Consider the following 27,175-nt stretch of genomic DNA (forward strand, 5'->3'; position numbering starts at 1 on the left):
TGTTAATTGTTAGGCTTTTTGTTTGTCTTTCATTTTTACTCTAAATAAAGCAGTTTGCCCAAAATTGTCAGACTGTAGCATTACAGTCTGCCATCTCATACTGCAATCCTGACTGGGTTTCATAGGTTAAGATATAGGCTTCCTTGCCTTACATGACAGCCAGGCTGCTGCTGCCTTCCTCCACATCAAGGAGGTAATCTTACATCTGCTGCTTTTGGAGCTCCGCACAATCTGAGAGAGATTATCTAGCTTCAAGTGCAGACAACACCAGATTAGGTCCTTTCTTGCTATGACACCTTGTATGGCCATCCTGGAGGTCAGACCCCAAGTACAAGCAGATGTAACACATATGACATGCCCCTCCCACTGCAGGTTGCTTTTACCATGCCACAAAGGTGACAGAGGTGCCAAGGCATAGAGAGGCCTGCTTTAGACCTCTACAACCTCCTAATCCTCAAAGGTAACAGAAACACTACAGCAGAAAAAAAAGTGCCTGGTTTTGCCTCAAAGCACAGTTTCCAGAGGGTTAGTCTGGTGCAACACAGGCTATATGTTATCCCATTGGCTGGCTGTTTTTCACACAGGATACAAGCTATTCATCCCATAGAGACTAAAGTGCATTGGAAACACATTAATGAATCAGGCCTTGTGTTGCAGTGAAAGATGAGATATTGCCTCATTTCACAGTTGGAAAAATAAGTGCACGGAGAGAGCTAAATGACTTCCCCAGTTGCAGAGCATGCATATCTGTTGCAGAGCTGGGAGGGTTTATAACTATTCTTCTGCTTGAACCACTGTCCTACATCCTGACTCTTCCCAGGACAATTTCTATTCTCATGAATGGCAAAGAAGAGACAGAAGTTCCTGGGAACAGACTTGTCTAAAAAAGTCTTCGGCATGGATTAAAAATGGACTTGAAGCTTTAAAAGACATTCTGGGGCTCTGGAGATGTATAATGGGTTTTTAAGCTTCATTTTTAGTTTTTGTGGTTATGCAGCAAGATTTTAAGTAGCTGACCAGCCCAGTCCATCTGGCTGTTCCTGCCAGTGATGACAGTGGGGGCCCCTGCTTATACATTCTGTATAATCAACAGAATTCTGCAGCTGACATGCAGCATACTTTGGTTTTGCTCCAGTTGGGCTTTGATCTACAGCATTCAAAGATGAGCCATTCCTTTCAAGGTATTTGCAAACCTTGTTAGAGTTTGATTGCAGCATGACATCAACATTAGGCTGATTATTGTCCCAGGAAGCACTGTTTCCATGAACACATTGGCTTTTCTCCTACTTTCTAGTGAGCTAGATATTAACATGCAGTACTGTGACAGCAGCTTCATAGCAAATTCCTGATAACACTGCTGAAACAGGAAAGGATTTGATTTTCTTGAAAATGCTGAAAATTTGCAAACAGGATTTTGGGACAGTGTTGCCCAAAAAAAAAAACCACCAAAACCAACCAAACAAAAAAACCCACCTAACTATAGCTACTCAAACTCTGACTTATTCAGTATTCTTGAGTAAGTACAGGAAGTTATTTCGTCAAAAGGGTGTATTCATTCTACACTAGTACTGCAGGCAGAAAGGAAATAAGGAAGGGGAATAATCTCTCTGAAAATGACAAAACTTTGCTTTTCTTCATTCTTGTCTTTTTCTTTCTTTACTTTTCACTGTCTCAACAGCCAACTCCCAACTTCTTTGGGGCTTTGAAAATGAAAAAAAACAACCCCAGACTTTCAATCTAAAATGACTAGATTTAGGTTAAGAGCTAACCTTTGTAAAAGAGCACATGCATGCCATCTTTACAGAAAGTCACAGTATGATCAGAGCAAATGCCCAGTTCCACTACATCATTCAGCAACCACTTGGAAGTACTGAGCAACCAAGTAGAACCTGAACGAAAACAAGGAAGGTTCAGACTCTGCACCTCTCCACAAGATCTCATATACTATCACACAATTGCTGGTCTCTGGAGAAAAGAAAATTCAGTATATATAATTAAAAAAATAAAATAAATGTGTATTTTCTACATAACCACAGCCACAATTCAAATGTCTATTCTCTACTAGCACCTTTAGTCCAGGTAGAGGTTGTCCTGACTCAAACTCCTCAAGTAAAGGCAAGAGACTGGAGGGGACCTAGACTCCCTAGAGAGCTGATCACATTTTGGCAGCTTTGCAGATTTTCTGCCAAGCACAGTGGTTAAATGGTAAATGAGCCAATGTCCTGTGGGTATCCAACAAGAGAGCCTCTGGAAGAGAACTGCTTTCCTGCACCAGTGCAGCTGAGCTAACAGAGTGAGCATTTATTTTCAGTGAAGCATGCTGCCACAACCCTCTGTTTATTTTAGAATTGTCAAATTTTCCAGTAAAACCTTTGGGGATATACTTTACCTCCAATACATGCATGTAACTTCCATTAACTTCAGGGAAAGTATGTACTGGGACAGGAAAAAAAAAATCCTTATGGAAAAACTTCAGGATCTTCCTCTAGAACTTCTAGCATTTGTACATGTTATTAGTCCTAAAAACTCCCCAGTAATTCAGAAACAAAACCAATGCCCAACAGAATAAGCCCAAACTATGTAAACTAATGTTGCGTCTCTCAGTTCTTAAAGCTAAACATAGACTTTTTAGTCTATTTCACCCACAGTTTGCTCTAATACAAATAATAGAGAAAGAAAGGGATTACTGGTGAGGAAGGACAGAAAGAGAAAACCTAGAAACAAAGAAAAAAAAAGAAAAATCATTACTTCTACTCTTATTCAAATAATATTCTGAAAGAAATGTTGATTAAAGTAAAAGAAAAGAGAGGTCTGAGGACATATATCATTACACACAGCAATAAGCACAGGCATACTTTCAGAGAGTCTTGACAGACCTCAGGGTACATGTCCTTCTGTGCTTGTTTAACTCTCCTGAAATCTGCTAGTGTCAGAAAAGAATTAGCCTGATGGTTTGAACCATCTCAAAACTATTTGTGAAACAGATCTAGCTACTGCACATAAGATTAAATGAGAAATACCAGTGCTGCTCACTGAACTGTTTAATTAGGCCATCAAATGTATTTTTATTTCTGCACCTACATTTAACTGGTAGCTGGGGCATCACAAACATAGTCTCTGCCAGCTATCAATATATTTCCTAAACAGTTTCAGTTTCCCTTCCTCTCCAAACAACTTTCCCAACTGTCACTTTAATAGCTGTGCACTTCAACAAAATGAGTTTATGGCACTAGTCTGCAGTGCCTTAGTCTACAGTTGTCTTCTTTCCCTATGCAAAATAACAAGATGCCTAAAAAAGCTGAGCTTGCTTTTTAATTTTTTTTTTAATTATTTATCCATTTTTGCTGGTGGTGCCTGGAGTAAATTATAACTTAAAAGTCTCACCAGTGACTTACTTCTGTGTGTCCTGATGGTTTTCTGAGGCAATCCAGCAATAAGTAGGATACAAAATGAAACATATTCAAGCCATATGCTTACTTTTGCAGGTTGGCTTATCACATCACTCTCTTTCCACCTTTTCTACTTTTTCTGCAGTGTCAGTCTCTACCTAATAGTCAGGATTTCATGTAAAGAGCCCTGTACCACTTTTCATACTCCTGTTTGTAATAAACATTCCTGAATGAAAGGGAACTAGACAATATTTATTCTTTAACCATGCTCATTCCCATGATATATTTAAATATTTCCAAGGTCTCTCTGTCCCACAGAACAGCCAAAGGTCTGCTCAATCTGGGGATAAAGAACAGCATTTGTTTTCACCTGATCTTCAGTAGAAACAAACAGCATTTCCGTTGAGAAACTGGTGCTGCAATCTTGGTAAAAAAAGAAATATTTATTTTCTCAAATAGAATTACTCACTGAAGCAAGAAAAACTGTTTTTTAATTGCTATTTATTTTAATTTGGAAAATAACAGTAATAGATACTACCCCAGAGCACTAACATGGTAGCATCTAGCAAGTTTTAGGAATAAGGCACCAAACAGACATTCCTTTCAAAATTGCCTTCAGCATAAACATTAACCTGTGTGTAAATCCATTTTGGCCTTTAGCTACCCTCCTGACAAGAGACCAACACCAGAATAATCTCCATAAACTATAATCTGGCTTTGAAAATGAAATTGAGAATTAAGCAGTGCTACATGGATTTCATGTTTTCCTATATTTCTTCAATCTGTTACTCCATTTGGCAGATTATTATCCAAAATATTTCAAGAAAGGCACACAAAAAACAGTGTCCATAATTGTTTTGGGTTACTCCAGATTTCTGTGAGATAGTAAAATAATTGTGAACATTTCATATATAATATGTTACCTGATAAATGAAACTACATTTAAATTAAACTCCTTCATGTGAAGCTTGAATATGAAAATGATAATTTTCATAGTAGGAGAGGGAGTAGAAAAAAATTGGGGTATGCCCTAACAATTCATAGCAACTGAAAGACTGGTTCTATCTGCAGCAGTCATCTGCAATAGTAACTATAAAAATTTTCATCATTCTTCCTTTGGCCTAATTGGTAGTATTACAGTATTCTCTGACTTTAAAGTCAGAGTGAGTTAGTACAAGGTCTACAGCAAAGGAAGTACAGGAAAGATTTTAATGGCAACCACTGAGCATAATATAAAACAAGGGGAACAGAGAGGAAGAAAAAGAAACATATCTGTTGCTGATCTTTCAGCTGTACAAACCTTCCCATAAAGACCACACCACTCTAGATACACGTTTGAAATCAAAACTTTTTGGCAATCTGATCACCTTTGGTATTCTCTTTTGGCCAATTTTGGTTTTGTACTGGGAGAATTAAGAAATCCTTCCTGAGCTGCCAAGTGTCATCAGCCCAATAAAAGGGTGCCTGTCTCTGGGACCTTGTTGGAGAGGTGCTAAGTATTTGCAGCTCCCATACAGCTCCACAGACCTGTTCTGCAACCTGTTGCCAGACTTGATTTGCAGATTTCTAATACGTCTCAATTCTTGTGTGCTTTTAGAGCCTCAAATCTCAGATACAAAAGTAGAAGGCAGTTCCCCTCCTATTTATTTTGATTTTGCACAAATAGACCAATTACTTGTTACCAAAGCCTTGCTGCCTTTATGATCCAGTGGAAATGGGAGGTGTGGTATAGATCGGTGGATGATGGGAGATGGGACAGGGCAGGATACAAAAAACCCCAACAAAATGAAAAAAAAAACCCAACAAATAAGGAAAGTAAGATCAAAGTAAGACCTGCTGAGTCTTTCAACTGCCTGGTTAGGATCATGAAGACATGAAAGAAATAGACCCAACACTTAAAAAGCTTTTTGAATTGTTAAAAATTGATAAGTAACCAATTAAAAAAAAAAGTGATGCTATCATGAAAAATAGAATAAAATTGCTCTAATACATTCAATAAAGAGGAAGAAATATTACTAGTACAGGTTTAAATATGGAGAGAGTTACTATGTCTGCATTACCATTTTGTGAGCTACTATTGGTTGCTATTGTTAGCTGGAAGGATCAGTGCAGACATTTCTAACTTGAGAGGTACAACATGTTCTAAGTTAGCTGTTGTTTGTAAGCAACACTTTTTTTATATGTTGGTATTACCTTTTTCCTTATGGACTCATATGCAAGTATCCTCAGCTGGATTTAAAAAAAAAACAAAACAACCAAACAAAAAAAAAAACCATACCAAGAAGCCTAAATTCAACAGCTAAAACCCCTCAGACCTCTTAAAACAACATCTATTAGTGTAAACAACACTTCTTTTAAAATATCTCCCATAAATTGTCATGTCAAGTACCTATATCCCAAGCTCTCTGCAGGAGAGTTTTAATCTAATAAGTCAACTCAAACTCTACTTTTGTTTGCTTTGGAACTCTTAGATAAATAAAATGCTTTGTGTTGAGATGCACTGCAGGAAAAACAAAGCAATCTATTTATCCATAAAACGCAGGTCTGCGATCAAAATAAGTTGACAGCAGTGCTGTAAAAGGGCAACAAGAAACAATGTTTGACTGAGAGCTGGTTAGCATCTTATTTAAACTTAATATAACAGTGATGTCGTACGACAAAAGAGCTCAAAGTTTTATATCATGTTCCAAAACTGACACTAGAGAGTAGCTACATTTGCACAAAGGCCAGTTGAAATCCTCAGAAACAGTGCACTTTAGATGACTGCACACGGAAACCATGCACAATAATCAAGGATGCATTGACAGAGGCATGAACATGCTACACTGCTCCTAATCTTTCTAAAGTCCTGGTGAGGATCCTGTGTAAATCTTCAGAGCATAACAATAATGAAATTGTCAAAGCTTTACAACAAGCACCTAATCATTACTGCTTCCTCAGCACTTGTTTTTTAAACAAATTCTGCATTCTTTTTGTATTAACGTCAATGTTATGCTCACACATGCAGAATTCTATTGTCCTTTCATATAATAAAAGAGGTAAAAGTGTAGGAAAGGAAAAAAATTAAATTAGATGTCCCTAAATGTATCCTTGCTCTGCTTACACACACAAGTCATCTTAATAGAAAAATATTCAGTAAGTTACATTACTGAATTAAATCCAGGCGAAGTTTGTAATAAATCAGGATAATTCTGCAGAATTCTTCTGAGACTAGGGCCTTGGTGGCTGCTGGCTCATGTGACACAGCAGCTGCTTCAGTCCTGCCGAACAAGTATACTGGTGCTTTGTCTTTAACTTCCTACTTTTTTCCAAACCTTTTTCTTTTTTTTCTACTAAGAAACCTCCCCAGTTTTCCCTTTTTTTGTGGTTAGTTCTAAATATACTGTCCAGTGTAATTTCATGGAGCTATTAGTTGTCAGCAGGGACTCAGGGAAAAACTAATTAGCACAAAATATTCAAGCCTACAAATATTTTTAATTACATATGAGCTCCTGTCAGAGTAAAAACCCCAAGAATATGGGACCACCATATGTATGTTACCTGTATTGTAGCAACAGAGGCGATGACAAAATTAGAAGCTCTTCCAAAACCCATCATCCAAACACTGTGAGAGTTGCCCACACTGACAGGACAAGGCTATCAACAGAGCGAGCATACAGATATGGAGAGGGAAAGGTATCAGAGTCACAAATAGGGCAGTGCTCTGGTCCAGGCTTTCTACTTACAGGATAATATCCTGCTGATAAAGCATGTCAATATTCATACCACAAATAACAGCCTCACCTTCCAGTCAAGGCAGATACAGCAGTGGTTCAAGTGCACCTTTATGATTCTCTTGTTAATTGTTTTACAGGTGTTGTTTTTTATAATCTCTCTGCAAAAGCTCCTGCAACAAGCAACCTGCATGTGATCAAGAAGACAAAAACTTATAGACAGAAGCATCTGTAAAGATATGTTAGAAACATCCAGCAATTAATGAACTGTAACAATCACATTAAAAATGTACTCAACAGCAATTTCAATTTCTTGGCTTTTCCACAGCTTGGTGGCAACTGAAGAGGGGCAATTGTCTATCAGATGTTAAAGACCAATAACAATACTTTGAAAGCAGGAAGGGTAGAAGACTGTCTGCAGACTTCAGAAAAAGGAAGAAATGTGGAGAGCTAGTAGGTTTGTACCCGCTGATGAGATTATAGTATACACATAACCATGTGTTGCAAAGGAACTAACAGTCATTTTAGCAATATCAGCTAATTGAACAAGAAAATCACGACAGATTAAGCAGGAAGACTTTAAAAATACAGTTTCTGATGCCACCTTCTTTCTCATCATACAACCAGGTAACAAACGACTCTTCTGAGAATCCTGGTTAAGAGTCCTTGTTAAGGGCGCAAAAAAATTTTCTTTAATTTCATTAATGTGAGACATTGCCATTCTGACACTGAGGCAGATATGAGGGGGTTTGGTTTGGTTCTTTTGTGGGGATTGATTGTTGTAATCTTGCAAGTGAAAACAGAAGTATTAAATATAAGTCTTGCAGAAATAGGAGGAAGAGGTATCTCTATCTCTGGAGGTTTTCAATCCTCAACTGAACAATGTCCTAAGCAACCTGCTCTACATGACCCTGCACTGACCAAGGGGGTGGACTAGACAGTGAACCTTTTTGCCTCACGTACAAACTGGAAAGAGAAGTATTTAAATATATATTATTCTGAGCTAATATAAAGAGAAATTAAATATAAAACATTTTATTATTTCATAACACTTCTCTGTTTGTTTAGATCAAACTTTTAATTTCTGTAATCATTATGTGTCTTCCCTTTCTAGACAGATCATCTCTCTCTTAGGATTTGGAAATCGGTAATATATTTACAAATCAACTTCAGCTTCTTAAAAGTCTGAATGTAAAATTACCAGCAGGGTATTAGAGAAATATTCAAATAGGGACATTTTGTTGGCTCTTCAGGAATTCTCAAGACAAGATATAGGCACTCTTGACTACCATGCTTGCTAAAATTACAACTTCAGTTTCAACTGTCATTTAGCAGGTAATTCTATATGAGATTTAATGTCACAATTCTGAGTAATCGTAGAATAGTTGGGGTTGGAAAGGACCTTAAGATCATCTACAGTTCCAACTCTCCAGCCACAGGCAGGGACACCTCACCCTAGACCATGTTGTACAAGGTTCTGTCCAATTTGGCCTTGAACACTACCATGGATAGAATGTTTACCACTTCTTTGGGCAGCCTTTTAATCCCAGAGTTGTGAGACTTTTTATGCTTAAAATTCAGTGTGTTGTGGTTAAGACATCTTGAAAAACCCTTAAAGAAGAGGCCTGTTTACTACTTATTTAGAAGATATAGGGGGCATACTCTGCTGATATTTCCAGAATAGGTCTAGAACACTGGGCTAGAGCTTGGCATTTGTGTGACTGGAGAGACTGGATGTCCTTAAACAAGCAGCAAGATAGTGCTTCAAACATGTTTGCTCAAGGATGAAACATTACAGGCCCCATCTTTCCAACCAGCCAGTCACCAATGAGCATGCTGTCATTTTGATGCACCAAAGTTTTTCTCAATAAATATTCTTAGCTGAGAAGTCAATGCTAAAAGAAGCCTTGTGACATTATTGATGTCCATTTGTGTTTTAGCTGCAATACTGTGAATCAAAGGCAACCAAAATGAAGTATAATGCCACAAGTTGAAGCCACTTTAAATCTTTGCATCTCCTGAAGGGAATTTCTTGCAGGAGATGTGGAAAATATAGCAGAAATATATTGTTTTAACAACTAACATCACTAATTAGAGCTTCAAGGCACTTTAGACAGTGTGGACCAAAAATTATTATAGATCTTTGATAGCAGTTGTATAAATTCTTGAATCGACTCTTATCTTCACTGCTTTAAACTATCAATTTGGCAGTATCTTTGCTGCCTTGCTTTTTAGAATACATGTTAAAATACATCAAGAAATCACACTGAAATCTTTGTTAACTGAACTTCATTATAGATTCATATATATGATTTAATGTGGGTGTATATGTATGCAAACTTGATTCTCTATTTCCAGACAAGCAAGAATCATGGGAAACTGCATTGCTGCTACAGTGAGAGAACACCATGCTGCAGAAAATCAGATGAACTTCAACTAAAACATACAATATGTAAACAAACTCTGAAGTTTTTACTCAGAATTTTCAGATGTTGCAGAATGTAAAGCTCTGTGACAAATGTTGCAAAGTGAGGCTCTTGGGAATTTATCATTGCATGAGATCCCAAGTCTGTTGTCTGTCTGAAATTGGAGGAATGTAGACAATCAACTCAGCACAACTTTCTTCTATTGTTATGATCTTCCTTATTTTCTTCAGAAATGCTACATACTAGAAAGTTGAGGTAACTTGGTGGCATTTTCCTCCAACCCTGACACTTTTGGCTATAATAGGCAAGAAAGGGATTCAGAGCAAGGTAATGCAGACAGAAAACTTACACAGATAAAAACAGAGGTGATGGAAAAAAATGTTGAAATACTGAGTTTTCATCCACTGGGTTTCCCCTGTGGTAATGCAGAACACTTTGGAGGGCTTTGTATTTGAACTAGTGGAAGGATTCAGAGGAAGTACTGAAAATTATCATGATGTAGACAGAACAAAATGATTGATCACAGGAATGGGGGCACTAAGCCAATACCAAAATATCTACCTTAACCTTTAACTCCCTTTTCCCCAACAGACCGCCCACCTGCTGCACCTCCTCCTAAACTTTTAATTGCTTGCAGATTCCTCATGAAACTTTTGCCACAAGCCTGGGAACTACTAGCATCCCTAAAGTGGTTATATTCCAGCTTTAATACACACCTTTTACTTCCATCCCTCCCACTGATCCAAGCCCCTTACTTGTGTCACTGAACTGCTGATTCATGTCACAGTGGTGCTTTTAGCTAAAGTCTGCAATTTATAAAAGGGCAACAAAATGCCTGTAAAGAGATGTTGCTCAGTACATCTAGAATAGGTTACCCTCTTTGAAATAAAACCACACTTTTTAAGCTAGTGTCAACAATACTTAATCATAATGCTAAATTTGACATGTGTCCAGACATAAACCAAATAACCATGTCCCTCCAGCCCTGCTAGTCATATGGTTAGCCTGGTTCCTGCCAAGTCTATGGCAAGAGCATATTTTTTCAGAGCCCCAGAATCTTTCTTCTTTTCTGATTAAAGCTACAATTACCCAAGGATCCTAACAGTTTACAGAACTGTCTATGCTCATGCCAGGCTAAAACTGCTATGAGCCAGTCACTCACGCACTTCTCATGTTCTGCTGCTTATATAGGCACTTGAAAATCCCCAGTACAGCCAAAACAAGTTTATCTGCTTTTTGCATAAGCCCAAACTTAAGCATGTATCTAATATACACATACATCTACATCTCTTATTTTGGAATCTTAGTTCTCTCTAACTTGGTTCAGGGAGTTTCCCCTTTTGCCCTCAGCATGGACACTTGAAATGCATTATGGAGTGGGAATAACCAAGAAGTAATCACAAGACCAGTAGCACTTCATATTTTTTAAAAGCTTCTTTTCTTTCTGCCACTGCAGCTCTTTCTGCATGCCTCCCTAGTGATGACACTGCACTTTCTTTGCCTCCAGGCTCCCTTTTGTCATTTAGGCCCAGAATTTACTAGAAGGTGTAAGCAACCAGGCATGCCATTGATCTCTGCTAGACAACCGAAATGGTGACTCAGCGTCTGCACCAAAATATTACCCTAATGATATGCAATTAATATGATTAACTACCCAAATTATCTTCAGGTAATTCTGAGCTCCAAGCATATGCTCCATATACTTCTCCAAATGTCAGCTGCTGCATCTCCATGCTGCATTCATATTTCTCTGGCAACAGCTATGTATGTAGACTCTTAGATGGATATTCGTAGATAAAAGCAATGATGAACAAAACTGCGTCTCCCCTGTTTTGGTATTCTGTGACATTCCCATCTCAGCAGACTGTGTCTGGCAGTCTCACAATGAAGCACTGCATGTGTCAGGGAGATGGATTATATCTGCAGTGTCTGAATTTCAACCCTGACTATATGAGCTCCTGTTTAACCTTACCTCAGGGATCTTGAATTTCATGTCATTGAATTAGAAGAGCAAATAGATTTTTTTATGTGCCTTGATTATGCCACATTGCAAACATTTAATAGTGTGAAACAACAAAATGAAAGAAAACCATAAACTTTATACAAATTTGGCAAATAGCATGTTTACCCTTTATTCTGAGCTATGGAGCTCAAAGTACTGCAAGAATAGTGGTACTTTTATTTGTTTGGGGAATTTAAAAAACAAATCAATCATTAATTAATTTTCAGAATCTTCAGGAAGATCACACACAAATAAGACATAAATGAATTAGTATACCCCTTTTCACTGAGGTATGAGCACCAGTGGTGAAAAATATCTTATGAATTAAATTGGTTAATCTCATCTGCTTCTGACCAGTTAAAAACATTGGTGCTGCAGCTCACAACTTAGCTGAAAATTATATCTAGTGTGCGCTAAAAGAAAATTAAATGGCTGGAAAATTTCAGAGTCATCAATATCAGTACGATGCAGACAGAAATCACACTAAAAGGAGCTGTATCCCATTTTTTCCATGAAAAATTGCTAAACTTGGACCTTCACTGTTATGGAAGGAACAGAAACAGATACTAAAAGAGCAGGGCTTCATATTTCACAATTTCTAAAGTCAGCCTTATATGGGAAACAGCTATGCCCATCTGAGGTTAATTTGGTCCTTTAGAGTTAAGACCTAAAATTTACCTTAGAGGAATTTAAAAACTACCATAAAATTATATCTTGAGTACAGAAATGAATACAGATGGAAGGGAAAAAAAAATATGAAAGCACACACTTGCAATTGTGTGTCTCCTGCTGTTCAAAGTATTGGGCATTGGACTGATTTCAGAATGGAAATATAAAGCTAAAATGTTTACAGTTAAGTTTCATTTAGCACTAGGTTGTCCTTTGTAAAATTATCAGGGTTTATCTAACCAGTAGTCTTTAGAAATTGTAATGTGACTTTTACTGAGATATTACTATAATGGTGCATTGAGAGCATTTTTCACCAATCATTAAGCCTGGGCTAGGCTTGGGGCTTAAACTAGCATATTGAAGAGTACTGGGGACACTGCAGTATACCAAAAATGTCGCATTAGCACAGTGGACTGTTTAATTCCTCATGGTATTTGTACTTAAAAGACTAAACTTTTAAAAATAAGTGAAAATAACTCCTTGGTTCTATAACAATTTTTCTCTTCCACAGGCCTGAATCAGAGAAAACAATATTAAACAAAATGTTAATACTGCAGTAGACTGTTGACAGTACTACACATGTGCCTCTCTGCACATTCATTGCGTGCTAAGCCTATATAACTCCCTATATCAAAACAAATTATTAAAAAGAGAAACACCTGTGATACTATCATAGATATAGTTCACAGAATATTTCAGTATTTATCCTGAAGCATTATTTGCAAATAATGTTTATCCATCCTCAATCATCACATTAAAAAAAAAAAAAAAAGAATCCAGTCGGTGCAATAAGGAAACAGTCTTAAAGATTTGCAGAAATGGCCTCATGCTCTCAATTGTACTTTCTGGCTCATCTCAACTAAAGTAGACTCCAGGACTCAAGCAACACAAATGTTTTGTTGAACAGCTTACTTGTACTTCAACACCAAAATAATGTTTTAGTTTCCAGAACATCCTTATTTCTGTAGCTGTTTCATGCTCTTTTTTTCTTTCTGCTAAAGACTAATCTACAGCTAAAATTTGCCATGTTGCGCAACACACAGTATGACTGCAAATTCTGCAGTTATTGCTTCTAGGAAAGCAATGACCAGTAGAACACTTTTAAAATGCTTTGTTGACCTTACTTTAGAGACAGACTTGAGCGACAGAGACATCTTGATCCATTTGAAGATCAGTGAAAGATTCATGCTGTCTCTGCAATTATTTTTGGCTACCCCTGTCTTCTAAATGACATGAAAAGCTTCTACGAGTCATTCCAAGACTATATTACCTCAGGGCATACATTGATTAGTAGTTTACACAGTTACATCTGTTATGAAAACGTTGTTTATCTTCTTTAATTTCACTATGGCTTCCAGAGACAGTTAATACTATCTGATGCTTCTGGACATGACAATATCGGTAATGCCTGTCTTTGGGAACTAGCAAAAATAACTTTCTAGAAGACTGTATTGAGATTCACCTTAGGAACCACTGTCTCTAGAAACAGGCATGTATGAGTCTTGTTACTGTAAAAGAAGATGCAGGACAAGGACCAGCTTTTGGTAGCTATTGGCTTCTTCTTTTTGCTAGGATTGAAGTGAAGTGGAAAGAAAAACACCATTGCATGTCATTAAAACCCATGAGCTTGAGTTATGAATTGATAGTGACAGTATGAAATTCAGACAAAGTTAAAAAAACCCCAAACCAAACAACTATTTAAAAAGCAATGCATCATAAATGAAAACAAATAAAAATGTTTTGAAAATTTACTCAGCTCTGCAGTATCTCCTTTACCACCCAAACTAAAACTTTCTCTTGATGTAATTACAAAAATTTTTCCAGTCTCCATAACATTTATTTCCATTTTTCTATTTTTTTTTCCTCTCTGGGTAGATGCAATGCATTATTCTCTCTTTCTTAATTTTGACTGTTTAATGTGGAACATTTTTGCTATTCCAGTTTACTGAAAGCAGTCACCTTACAAAACATCCTACTTAATTATATGGTGACTCTTTTGAATTCAAAACCAGTAAAGGCTGTTGTTATATTTGGTCTTCAAAGAAATAAATTGTATTAATTGACTAATTGCAGTGGATAAAAATTTAGGGCATCAATCCTTTAAATTTGAAACAGCATTAAAGTTATAACTGTGTTTTTTTGGGGGGTAGTTAAAGAATGAAGTAAATTCAGGTCCTGTGTTTCAACCAAGTGCAACTCTTACAGCTTTTAATAACATTTTAATAACAGTAATAACACTTAACAATCCTAAAGCATATGGTTCAAGCTTTTACGGATACTAATAATTTAAAAGCTAAATCTTACACCAGTGTTTCATGAAAGTGAACACAGATTTATTAAAGGAGGACATTGCGGCATTCAGACCAGACAGACATTCCAATGCCCATGAGTAACCTCCTCCCATGAGTAACCTCCCTAACCCTAACCTATTTCTCTCAACTGCTGTGTCATGATTCCCAAAATACGTTGCAAAAATTCTGAAAAAGGCAAAGGGTGCTATTACATGAAGAAAAACAACATGTCATTCCGCAGTGTGCCAAAAGCTTTGCAATTAACCTCAAGATCACATACTCCATTCTCAGGGTCTTGGAATAAGATGCTGTATGTATCTGTATTTACATTTATCAGCTTACAAAAACTTTTAAAAGTCACAGATAGCTTGAGCTACAGAAGTTCAAGAACTCCTTTCTTATGTTTACATTTTCTCTTCATATATTCATCTTTCCTCCCAGCTGCAAGATCCTAGATATCATTTCAAAGTTCTCAGCCCCTGCTAATGAAAATCATCTGTGCAAAAGTATCTAATGGTGGTATCTAAAGAAGACCAAGGTAGACTATTCTTGAAGATGAATAGTGATAAGCTATACCTATAAATTCCACAGGGAAATGCTAATTGAATACTAGGAATTTTTTTTTTGTAATGAGACATGTCGAATATCAGAACAAGTTGCTAAAGAGGTCTGAACATCTCTAAGAATGGACAGTCTATAACCTCACTTGGAAAGGGTCCAGGGGAACCTCATATGAGCTGGCCCTACATTTAACAGAGGGTTACCTCCAATTTAAAATTTTATAAAAGAACGAAATGACCACATATTTTAATACTTTTAGAACATAGATATTTTCTGTCTTTAGAAAAAGGGGAAGATGGTTTTTCTGGCACATCAGGCAGCTACAGCAAACCCTACCACTAATCATAGATGCAGTGACCACTAGGTAGTAGACAAGGAAGCTGAATAGCATAAATCAACTATGTGGAAGTATACAGAGGAGATTATTGACAGCAAAAAACAAAGACTTGTTAAAGCATTGTTTTCCATGATGAACTGATCAGTCTCACAGGTTACTGGCAATTACAAGAACATTGCAAGCCTTTTTAGAACATTAGGCAAGACTGATTAGCAAAGGTGTTGAGGAAAGTAAAATACCAACACAAGAAAAGGAGAAATTAAGAAAATTACTCAAATGCTGCTTACTATTTCTCCACTAAATCTCCCTGTCCATGATGACAGATGATCCAGATATGTCCTAAGAAGCTCCACACAATTTCTAGTGTGCTTTTGATTCACTAGAAGGAAATCTGAACACACTAGTAGGTCATATCTACTGTGTCAGGTGCAGATGCAAGATATTTTTGCATGCATGCTGTTCTCTTCCTCTTCAATCAAAATACCTACATTTGTTCATGCACACAACTACTTCACAGCAACAACACACCTGTAGGAAGTTGAAACTTGCCTAGCCAGTCTAAAATAAGTAGCATAAATTCAGTGTAATTCTTCATTATTTAAATGTAAATAGTAAGAAAAAAGGTTGCATTGAGATTGCTAAAACATAGAGGTAACATTGTCTTCATACCATTAGGACCTGATTTTATTATTTTCCTTCAAACCAATACCAGCGATAACATCTCAATGCCTCCAATAAAAGCTTTTTGATTTTTAATTCATCTAGAATTTCTTCCTGAATGTCCTGGGTTTAGCAGTAGCAGTGATTTTTTCTCTTTCTTAGTAGCTGGGGCAGCCCTGTGTTTTGACTTTCGGCCTGGGAACAGAGCTGACAACACTGATGTTTTTAGTTACTGCTCAAATGTTTAGACTGACCAAGGACTTTGTGGGTCTCATGCTCTGCCAGGGAGCAGGGGAAGCAGGGAGAAAGCAGAGACAGGACACCTGACCCAAACTAGCCAAAGAGGTATTCCATACCACAGCACATCATTCCCGGGGAGGTAACTTGGGATTTACCTGGAAGGGCATTCTCTCTTGGTTGGGCTCGTTTTGGCGGGTGGTATCGTATTCTATTATTTGTGGTAGCAGTAGTGATTTGTGTTATACCTTAGTTACTAGACTGCTCTTATCTCAACCCGTGGGAGTTACGTTCTTTCAAGTCTCCTCCCTATCCCTCCAGGAGCAGGGGGGGCAGGGGAGGAAGGAAAGAAAGAGGCGCGGGGGTGGTAGAAACTGTGTGGCTGACTGGGCTTAAACCACGACGCTGAACTTTGCCACTTAAAGAATGGGAAGAGCCTTACAAACTATGTTTGACAGATAGTCTGGTGGCTTCTCTGTAGTTTCAAATTTTCATAAAAGAATTGTTTGGGTTTTAAAGAGAGAAGAACCTGAAACCAGAAAATAACCAGACTTCACCTATGGAAAGCAGTATCTGCACTAGATTAAGTCTCTGGAAAACTGCTAATCATCATTAAAGTGTCTCAGTATCTCCCCATGTTTTCTCTCCTGGAGAAGTCAGTTGGTTAGGATAACTGTCTTGTGGATCTAATAGCTTGGCTGGAAAAGGCAGCTGCTGGACAAATTATATCAACAGTTACATCACCTGGAAATTCGGAAAGTAATTGCTTTCAAGATGCAAACTTTTCATCTTCCCTTTATAAATGAGCTGACACACTATCAGTGCACTTTAGATGAATGCACAAGGAAACAATGCACAATAATCAGGGATGCATTGACAGATAAAGGCATGAACATGCTCCACTGCTGCTAATCTTTTTAAAATCCTGGTGAGGATCCTATGTAAATCTTCAGAGCATAACAATAATGAAATTGTCAAAGCTTTTCAACAAGCAGCAAATCAAAAGCTAACCGAAGTTAATCTAAGGGATGTATCAATCTAACTGTTAAAAGAACTAGAACAAAACAAAAGACAGAGTCTCATTTAAGTAAAGATGTATCTATTGAAATTGAAGTTTTGTTAACATCTTGCTCTTCAAAGCCATATAAACCTCACAGCTTGGTAATGGATATTCAAAGGCTGCTGGAATTCATACCCAGTCTTTGAAATGGGCACAATGGACAGAAGTTGCTGACTGATTTATGTTGCCATCAGTCAAATGACAGGCAGACATCAAGAAATCAGAAAGTTAAAAAAAAAAAACACAAGTCCTTAAAATCAATTGTTTGTATGGAAGAGAGAGGGGTCATTGGTCCTTGGAAGCATCTATTTGAACAGGCTGTTTGTAAACAGCTCAGGTCCACTTTCCACCTTGAATAATACAAGGAACTCTGAAAGCAATGCATGCAGGATTTTATCCAATGAGAACAAGATAAAAAAGTTGCCCTGTATATTCATATGTTGCTTTATCTTACATTCTTATGAAATATTATTACTTTGACTCCAATTATACCCTTACAACATGACGTGATTTACATTCAGAAACTTATTATAACCACAAAAACCTTAAACAGGTTGCTCACCACCACACATCTAGGGATCAAACAGCTGTACGGTCTCTGTGTAACAGGTGAAGTTCAGCTTATGCCATTAAGTTCTTCGGTTACCAAACTTTGTATCTTAGGAATGGTAACTGACAATCAGACAACTTCAGTATAGGAATAGAAGATTAACATACATCACTCAAATAGGTTGGACTTCGCTCCTACTGGTCTAACACTTTGGCCAAATTCTTAGTTCTGCACTTGAAACTCCAGAAAGTAACTGTGCACACATAAAAGAATAAGAGGAAATAACAATTCTGTTTCTAACTCTGTTGTCTCCAGTTAAGTCTGCACAGAAATCCTTTGGTGTTTTAACTGAAGAAGATTTGTCTGCATAGTTCAAGACAGTCTTATGTTCAAAAGAGTTTCTTTTGACTGTTAATGTGAGTGCACACATTAAGTAGGAAACAGATGACAACATATGAAAAGAAAGCAAAAGGTTCTTAAAAAAAAACCAAACATACTAAGAGGAACTTCAGTCCTGTTCCAATCGATTTTAAGAAGGCTTATAGCAACAAATCAAAATACTAATGAGACTACTGTTGTATTTTTTCTAGCTCTTCACTGTGCTGAAGTAGGCTAGGCTTCGTCTCCTACTGAGTCTTTGAACTGCTCTCATTTCTTACGTTACTTCTAGCACACTGCATAAGCAAAATTCAAAGGTGTCCTTTGCCTATTCTTCTTTCTTTTGCAAGGAATGTGGTGCCATTCTGGTGCAGCCTAACTCTTGAACTGCTAAATGAGTATCTCATTCTGAGCCAACCTCTATCCTTAGCAACACTTTATGACTACATTTTATTACTTTAATGAGAGATGGAAATAGCAGGAATGTTCAGCAATCTTGTAATAACACAGCTACATCACTCATTCGAATGAAACTGTACTAGATACAAAGTGTTCATTAAAATAGCATTTGTGTCAGACTTAACCCTAGAAATGGCGTAATTCAAAGCCAAAGCTGAGTTTTAATTCTTCACTTGTGGTTACACACTGCAACTACCAAATTCTATGGATAAACAGACAAAGCATGTGATTTGCAAGAACTAGACAGTTTAGTCAGTTAAAAATTAGCATCAGTTTCTTTCAATTATTATCTTAAACCTCAGTTAAGAAATATTTTCTAAGATATAGATAAGTTTCCTTTGTACCCCATCTTGATCAAAGCTGTGCGTACAGAAATAAACCAACCATTCTATGTAACAGATTGTGATTTTTCCAAAGCCATGCATAAGACAGATGTCTATTTCCAACAGAATATAGAACATCTTTTACAAAAGGTGATATTTTTGTTTAGTTTAGTAACAAAAAAACGAGATGCATGGGGGGAAAATGTCACACAAAGGATCTCACTCACAAGTGGACTCAGCAAAACTTAGACTTGCCAATTCATTTTACAGATGGGAAGGAAAGGGGTAGTTGTTCTGCATTTCTTTCTCCAAATGAATATAATACAGTACTTTGAGTTGGAAAGAAACTTAAGTGTCATCTACTCCCAACCCCCCGTCACAGGCAGGAACACACCTCCCCCTAGACCAGGGTGCTCAAAGCCCCATCCAACCTGGCCATGAACACCTCTAGGAACAGAGCAACTGCAACTTCTCTGGGCAACCTGTGCCAGCATCTCACCACCCTCACAGTGAAGAATTTCTTCTTAATGTCTAATCTAAATATACCTGCTATCAGCTTAAATCCATTGCCCCTTTTCCTGTCACGACTTTCCCCCACAAAAAGTACTTCTCCAGATTTCTTGTAGCCCCTTTTAGGCACTGGAAGCTGCTCCAAGGTCTCCCTTGAGCCTTTGCTTCTCCAGGCTGGACAAGCCCAGCTTTCTCAGCTTGTTTTCACATGACAGGTGTTCCAGCGCTCTGAGTATTCTCATGGCCCTCCTCAGGCCATGAACAGTTCCACGTCTCTTGTGCTGGGGACTCCAGAGCTGGATGCAGTACTGCAGGTGGGGTTCTCACAAGAGCAAAGTGGATGGTGAAAATCACCCCCTTCAACCTACTAGCCATGCCCTTCTTAATGCAGCCCTGCATATGGCTGAGCTTAGCATCAACCAATTCCCAAGCCCTTCTCCTCAGGGCTGCTCTCAATTCAATCTCTGACCAACCTGTATTTATGCTTTGGATTGGCTGAATCAGAGTTTGGCAAGAATAACATCTATAGTAGTTCTGCCATAATGCTCATTGCTGTAGTGCTTGTTCAACTGCCAATAGTACTGAGAAATATGATATAAACCTGTTCCATTCTTCACTCTCTAGAGACAGTATTATATACTGTTTGGGAAGGAGGATGGGGATCCTTGAATTTTGACTTTTTTTATAAGCCCCTTTTTTATTTATACTTATGCTACATAAAGCACAGTCAAATAATCACACGTTATACTTGAAGCCAAAGTGGGGAAGGGAAGTATATGATCCCTTAGAGGTTCACAGACATATTATATAGGTTTCTGCCACCCTTCAAGAAAGTTCTTGCTCTACACATACTGATCCATCAGATAAGGAGTTTGTACACATATGCATTTGACTAATTAAAACTGGGTCACTTTCTTACATTTCTTAATTTTCCTTTGAAGTATTAGCTGGAAAAAAGGTGTCTCTTGGGATCTCTAGGGTTATAGAACAGATTTATAGATATTTCTGCTGAATGCATTCAAGAATGTATTAACAATACATATATTGACTTCACATTTCAGTCAACATCAAAATTTATTGACCCTTGAGGTAAATATTAATCTCAGCCTTGACTCTATCAATATTTACCACTTGGTTCAATACATCTTGATGATAATCTCAAGATAATTCAAAATAGACTTGATATGCAAGAAAGTTTATTGCACTGTTAGATGGGTTTTATGTACTGTTCTTTCTATTTTATTTTAAAAGATAAAGTTTCTAAGTGGCATTTGGATAAATAATGCCTAGTTTTAGCTGATATTCTTTTTTGTAAATAAAATAAATACACACAAAGTGTTCATCCACCTGTACAACAAACTTGGGATATGTAGAGCTCAGCACAAGTTTTGCTTAGTAATGAATTCAACAATATGCCAAGGACAAAGTACACAAGCATCTATAAAAAAAGAACATTTTTAAAAATTAGAACTCCTTGTATTCAAGCAACTTTGAAAGAAATTATTGTAGTAATCTCCAGACTTCTAGTATTTAAAAAAAAGGAAGAATGTGTTCTGTAGTTACAAAAATCTGAACATACTCCCAGAAAAAAATGACCAACAACAACAAAACTCAAAAAAGGCAGAAAAATGCAAGCCAATAGTTTTTCAACCCTTTACAAACAACAGTTCAGAAAAACTGCTGTTCACCAACTTTGTACTGCAGCTGTTAAAGCAAAAACTCCTATTACTGGGTTTACACACCTTATTAGGCTCTGAAAAGCACCCGAGGTTTGCTACAGACTGAAAAACCTTATGTCTACTGAAGCTGCATTCTCATGTTTCCTGTGAGTTTAACTAGTGAAGTCAGAAAAACAATTTTCGATTTGGTTAAAACAGGCTATGCCAAATTCAGCACTTGCTCATATGTGGGACTAAAGGCCTGATAACGGATGTAGGTGTCCTCCTGCAGAAACTGTATGAACAGTACCTCTGCCCAAAGTTTTCCTGTCATGCATATAAATAAGGTGCAAAAAGCATGAGTGAAAACTAATAATATTTACTGAGGCCAAGAGAAAGGCAGTGCTGACACTCAACAGAAAGACAGTCATCCTCTCACCTCACCGTGACTGCATCCTCTACATATCTGGTAGGAACCCTTGACATCTTACATGGCTCTCCACACTTTTCTGACAGGATCCCACCTGATCAGAATAAAATGAGGTCAAAGGAGGTGATCCTCCCCTCTGCTCTTGTGAGACCTTACTTGGAAAGTGTGTGCAGTTCTGGTGTCCTCAACATAAAAAGGACATGGAACTGTTAGAACAAGTCCAGAGGAGGGCCACGAGGATGATCAGGGGACTGGAGCACCTCCTGTATGAAGACAGGCTGAGAAAGTTGGGGCTGTTCAGCCTGGAGAAGAGAAGGCTGCGTGGAGACCTCATAGCAGCCTTCCAGTATCTGAAGGGGGCCTTCAGGGATGCTGGGGAGAGACTATTCATTAGGGATTGTAGTGATAGGACAAGGGGTAACAGGTTGAAACTTAAACAGCAGAGGTTTAGACTGGATATAAGGAAGAAATTCTTTACTGTTAGGGTGGTGAGGTACTGGAAAGGGTTGCCCAGGGAGGTTGTGAATGCTTCATCCCTGGCAGTGTTCAAGGCCAGGCTGGATGAAGCCTTGGGGGACATGGTTTAGTGTGAGGTGTCCCTGCCCATGGCAGGGGGGTTGGAACTAGATGATCTTAAGGTCCTTTCCAACTCTAACTATTCTATGATTCTATGATTACACAAATAAGCAACTTCCCAAGTGGCATGGATCAGGGTTGTCCCATAGACCAAGTCTTCTCAAAGCTCTAAGCCATTTATTCTATTAGAGAATTTCTTTTCTGAACAAAAAGCAGCAAAATTTAGATTTCCCAAGCATGTTTCTGAAAGCTAGACTTCAGATAGATTAAAGAACAGTAAAATACACACATTCATCCCTATACTTATCCCACTGCAGTTATCAAGTGTTTTAAAACCAACTGTCAGATGTTTTCTGAAAACATGTTTCTGAGCTCAAATTGGGATACATAGTTAGTGCTTCTCATGGAGCATAAATGTAGGACAAAAATGATACCTTTTACCAGTAAAAAAGCCCCTCACCTCAGGTTTTGTTCAAGAATGCAAAAATCAATCTGCTTTTTGCAGCCTGCACTATTTCCTTAACATTGAGACATAATTTATAAGACAGTCATGAAGCCCCTACCTGGCTATCAGTGCTGTGTGCAAAACCACAGAAAGGCTTCTAAGAAACAAGAAAAATCATAACACATGACTATCTTCAAACACTACATGTGCTTTGCTCTCAGAGGTCAGAAAAAAAATTAAATGTTTTCAGAATATAACATTTTAAGATTTGGTAGCTCTGATTACATGACTAACAAATAGATTAACCATACAAGTCCTGGACAAACTGATGTTGCAAATAGCAGACCTGAAGCTGTCTCTATGCTTATTTCCACAGAAGTAACAAAATTTCTCAAGCAAAATATGTGCAGAGAGTACTCCAGATACCTAGGTATATGAAAGTATGGGCAGAATATACCTATATTATATGCAAATATTATCACCTGAAATTGAAGATGTTCACAAATTGCTAAAGGAAATCTGTTTCTCCACTATGAAGTTTTTCATTTATGGATCCCCTGGAAAATTAAGAACTACTGATGAAGGTTCTATTTAGTATGCAAGCCTGAAAATAGGATAAAAGCTGTAGACCAATATACAAGAAGAAATTTAAGCTAGAACAAGATAAAGCTTCTATTAGAAAAAGAAAATACTCTGAAGTGCAATTGTTATTGTGATAAACCTTACTGATCACAATTTTCTTATTTGTTTCTTTTCTTTTCCATCTTTACTTGGATTTTACCATCTCATTTCCGTGGTTGTTAGCAACTGTAGAAAACACCCAAAACTATTGCAGAAGTACAGAACAAAAAAGGCTAAAGTTCTCAATACAGCAGCAGAAAAGTATAGGCTGGAATAAATGAAATATAGACTTAAATAAGGATGATATAAAAGAAACCTTTCTTGCACAGGAAACCAGAATAATACACCTAGCACTAGCATTCATGACGTACACATGTACCACAGGTTCAACAGCTCAATTCTGAAAAAAAACTTCTCCCTTGCAAAGTCCTCACTACAACTCAGAATCTAAGCCAATAGGAAGCCCAATATTTTGTATTTCTCTATTAGTTCAGCTCTTCAGACAAGTTTAAATCTCCCTGTTTGTGAAGTCAGTTGAGAAACAGCTTGCAAAATGAAAAAAAAAAATCCTATCCATGTCTTGAAAACTTTTCTCATTTTGGAAATACAAGTTTAACAGCCGTGCTAAGATTGCTAACTCTTTAATCCATATTTGTTGCTATCCATAAAGGAGATATTCAATACCTTGGCTGAGGGCAGAAACTAACTCTGCTTCTGAAAATAAAGTCCTTTCATTATTTATTTCTTTAGATCACAGAATTATGGAATCGTTTGGGTCAGAAGGGACCTTTAAAAGTCATCTAGTCCAACACCCCTGCAATAAAGCAGGGGACATCTTTAATTAGGTCAGGTTTCTTAGAGCCTCATCCAGCCTGACCTTAAATTTTTTCAGGGATGAAGCTTCAACAAGTGCTCTGGGAAACCTGTTCCCGTGTTTCACTACCCTCATCATTAAAAAATTTCTTCCTTATATCTAGTCTATGTCTACTTTCTTTTAGTTTAAAACCATTATCCCTTGTCCTGTCACAACAGATCCTGTTATAAAGTTTGTATCCATCTTTCTTATTAACCCCCTTTAAGCACTGAAAGGCTGCAATAAGGTCTCCCTGAAGCCTTCTCTTTTCAAAGTTGAACAACCCCAATTTTCTCAGCCTTTCCTCATACGAAAAATGTAACACCCTGGGTACACATCATTTCTTCCTATTCCCAACCCACTTTTCCACTGTTGCCTTAAATCTAAGTTTAATTACTTCTACAAAGTACCATCAAACTGCTGTAGTAGGAGACCCCAAGCAATCACTGTATTTTAAAAAATAAAGCTCTCTAAACTACCAGAGGTCAGTGATGCACTTGTTAAACCTCATCAACAGCTGCTATCAGAGAAATCTGACAGACCTACCCTCAGAGCTTCCACATGCAGTGCAAATTGCTCTACAAAAAGCTAGTAGTTCTCCTTTCTTTAAAAACAAATCAAAACCAAGAAACAAAACAAAGCAAAAAAAAATAAACACTCTGCCCGAAATAAAAATATATGGATAAAGACACATTTTCTGACCAAAAGGTGAAAATCTAATCTTTATTAACAATCCAACAGGATTTTACTATGACAATGATGATATGTGAATATGTAGCATCTACAGTACAAGAACAGTTAAGTACCAAAACCTGTAATTTTAGCTTTTTTCTTTAAGATTATTTTGCAACAGATTTAGGATTAAATCAAGTCAATGGACAATCTCTGTAGAGAGGATGTAAAGTATATGATAAGCAGCTATTCTAATTAGCAAAGTCATTAATCTAGAATTTTCTTATAGGGTTATGAAGTCCAAAGTAATCAAAACTTGAACCTGTAAAATGATGTCCCAGCAAATAGGGGGTACACACTAGGTATAAAACAAAGTCTTGCACTATACAGCAATATTTTATGTTAATTTTCTAACTGTTCAAAAAAAAACAATACTTCCTTATGTCTCGTTGGTTCTGAGTGATTAGAGAAGACCACAAAGAGGAGATTTATTTGGTCATTTACTGAATACATGAGATGTGGTTCATCTGCAAATGTGTAGAAGAGTTTGGGATTGTGTGTGTTTCCTTTTAAAAACAGTATCTCTCCACAGAAGTCCAGTTTGAACCTGGGACAAGGGTAAGTTGAAACTACTGAACACTCAGATTTGACCATTCCCTAGAGTAATCCACACATTCAAACTGGTACTCATGGGAAATAAGCAACTTGTTTCAGTAATACTAGTTTCTGTATTTTGGCTCCCCTGAGTTTCAGTGAAATAAATCAAAAGCAAAAGGCATACAGTTGATAGATTTCAAACCACAAGTAGCACCATATGGAGAAGCACATGCTAAGGCAATACCACAAACCAAGATCCAATGGGTAAGAGCTGAAAGGATCACCAAATGCACAGTATAGGCACATCAATTGAGATGGACTGGTCATTAGCCAAAAACGTGCAGTGCTTATCTATGGACCCTAGACTGAACAGAAGTTTCCCAAATAAGTCTGTTGTCAGAAGAATTATTTTGTACTTCAGTCAAATAAATAGATAAAATTGAGGGCTTACCGTATTTACAGCTATTTTCTCCCCCAGAAATAAACCTGGAATTCAGTGTACAGATAACCAGGCACAGAAAGAACATTTTATCAGAAGAGAACAGGTCATTGGTTAGGCTGATAAACCATTTGGTTAATTACTAACCAACAATATTCTGAACTGCAACAAGTTTACATTCAAAGGGATGTAGCAGGCTAGAAACTGAGGAATTTGAAGATGTCATCCAGCAAAGCCCAGAAATTCACAGGAAGGAATAAAAGAGCTGTAGAGACCCATAAGACCATCTTATGATTCATATAATGCTGACACACTCCTGATGCAATTTGACTTATTACAAAAGTCAAACGAAGAGGAAATATTACACATCAGTTTGCATATGCATGTATAGTTGTAAGTAGTAAATCAATATGTAACGAAGATACAATTTTGTTATACACAGCTAAGAAAGATTTTGGAAAAGTTGGCTGTATTAATAGAGTTTTGCCAGAAGGCCCCCACTCAAAACACAAAGAAGATATCCATACCCTTGGCAAACCCCTAGTGAGCGTACAATTTCCTCTAAATAATACTTGTACTGTGTTCCACAGGATGCACATGCAACTGCAGCATCTGAAGGCACAGAAGCAGAAATGGTGAAACAAATCATGTGAGGAGCAGAGGAAGGGCATGCCCAGTCGAAGATAAATTAACAAAGCTCCTGCCAAATGAATTCCAGGAAGTGATCATGGTTATTCAAATAAGGTGGTTGGATCAGCATATTTCTTGCTTCTATTAGCAACTTAAAAGAGAAGCTTTCAGTGCCAAAAGCATTTTTTGTAACCACATGAAGACAGCAATTCTGCTCCTTTATGTAAAAGATCAGCAAAAGCCATGTAGGAATTGAAAGAAAATCAAAGAGAAGAGGTGAGAAAAGGGAACAATGACACTGTGAAATTGGTCCATTTGTCAAAGTATGAACCAAATGGAGAAAAACTTTCTGTGAAAATAGGGAAGGAAAGGCTACCTTGACACAAAGTAGGCTTAGAGTTTCTTTATAATGGCTAGAAAAAGTACAGATATGACCATCCTGGATTAGCATTCTCCCTTCTCTAATGCTTAATGGGAGAAACTGCAGTTAGACAGAAGCCTTCATTCACTTAACACCTCTAGTGAAAATGCATTACTCAGTGACTCATTTGATGAGAGGTGCACTGGGCACCTAGCAGTGAGTGCAGATCAGGCACACCACAGCTAGACCTCATCATCTTTAACTCATAAGGCAGAAAATGTTTTTAAAATAATAAAGCACACAGATGCAAAAGAGCTACAGATTTTGC

Source organism: Melopsittacus undulatus, chromosome 2 (assembly GCF_012275295.1).
Source record: "Melopsittacus undulatus isolate bMelUnd1 chromosome 2, bMelUnd1.mat.Z, whole genome shotgun sequence".
NCBI lineage: Eukaryota > Metazoa > Chordata > Aves > Psittaciformes > Psittaculidae > Melopsittacus > Melopsittacus undulatus.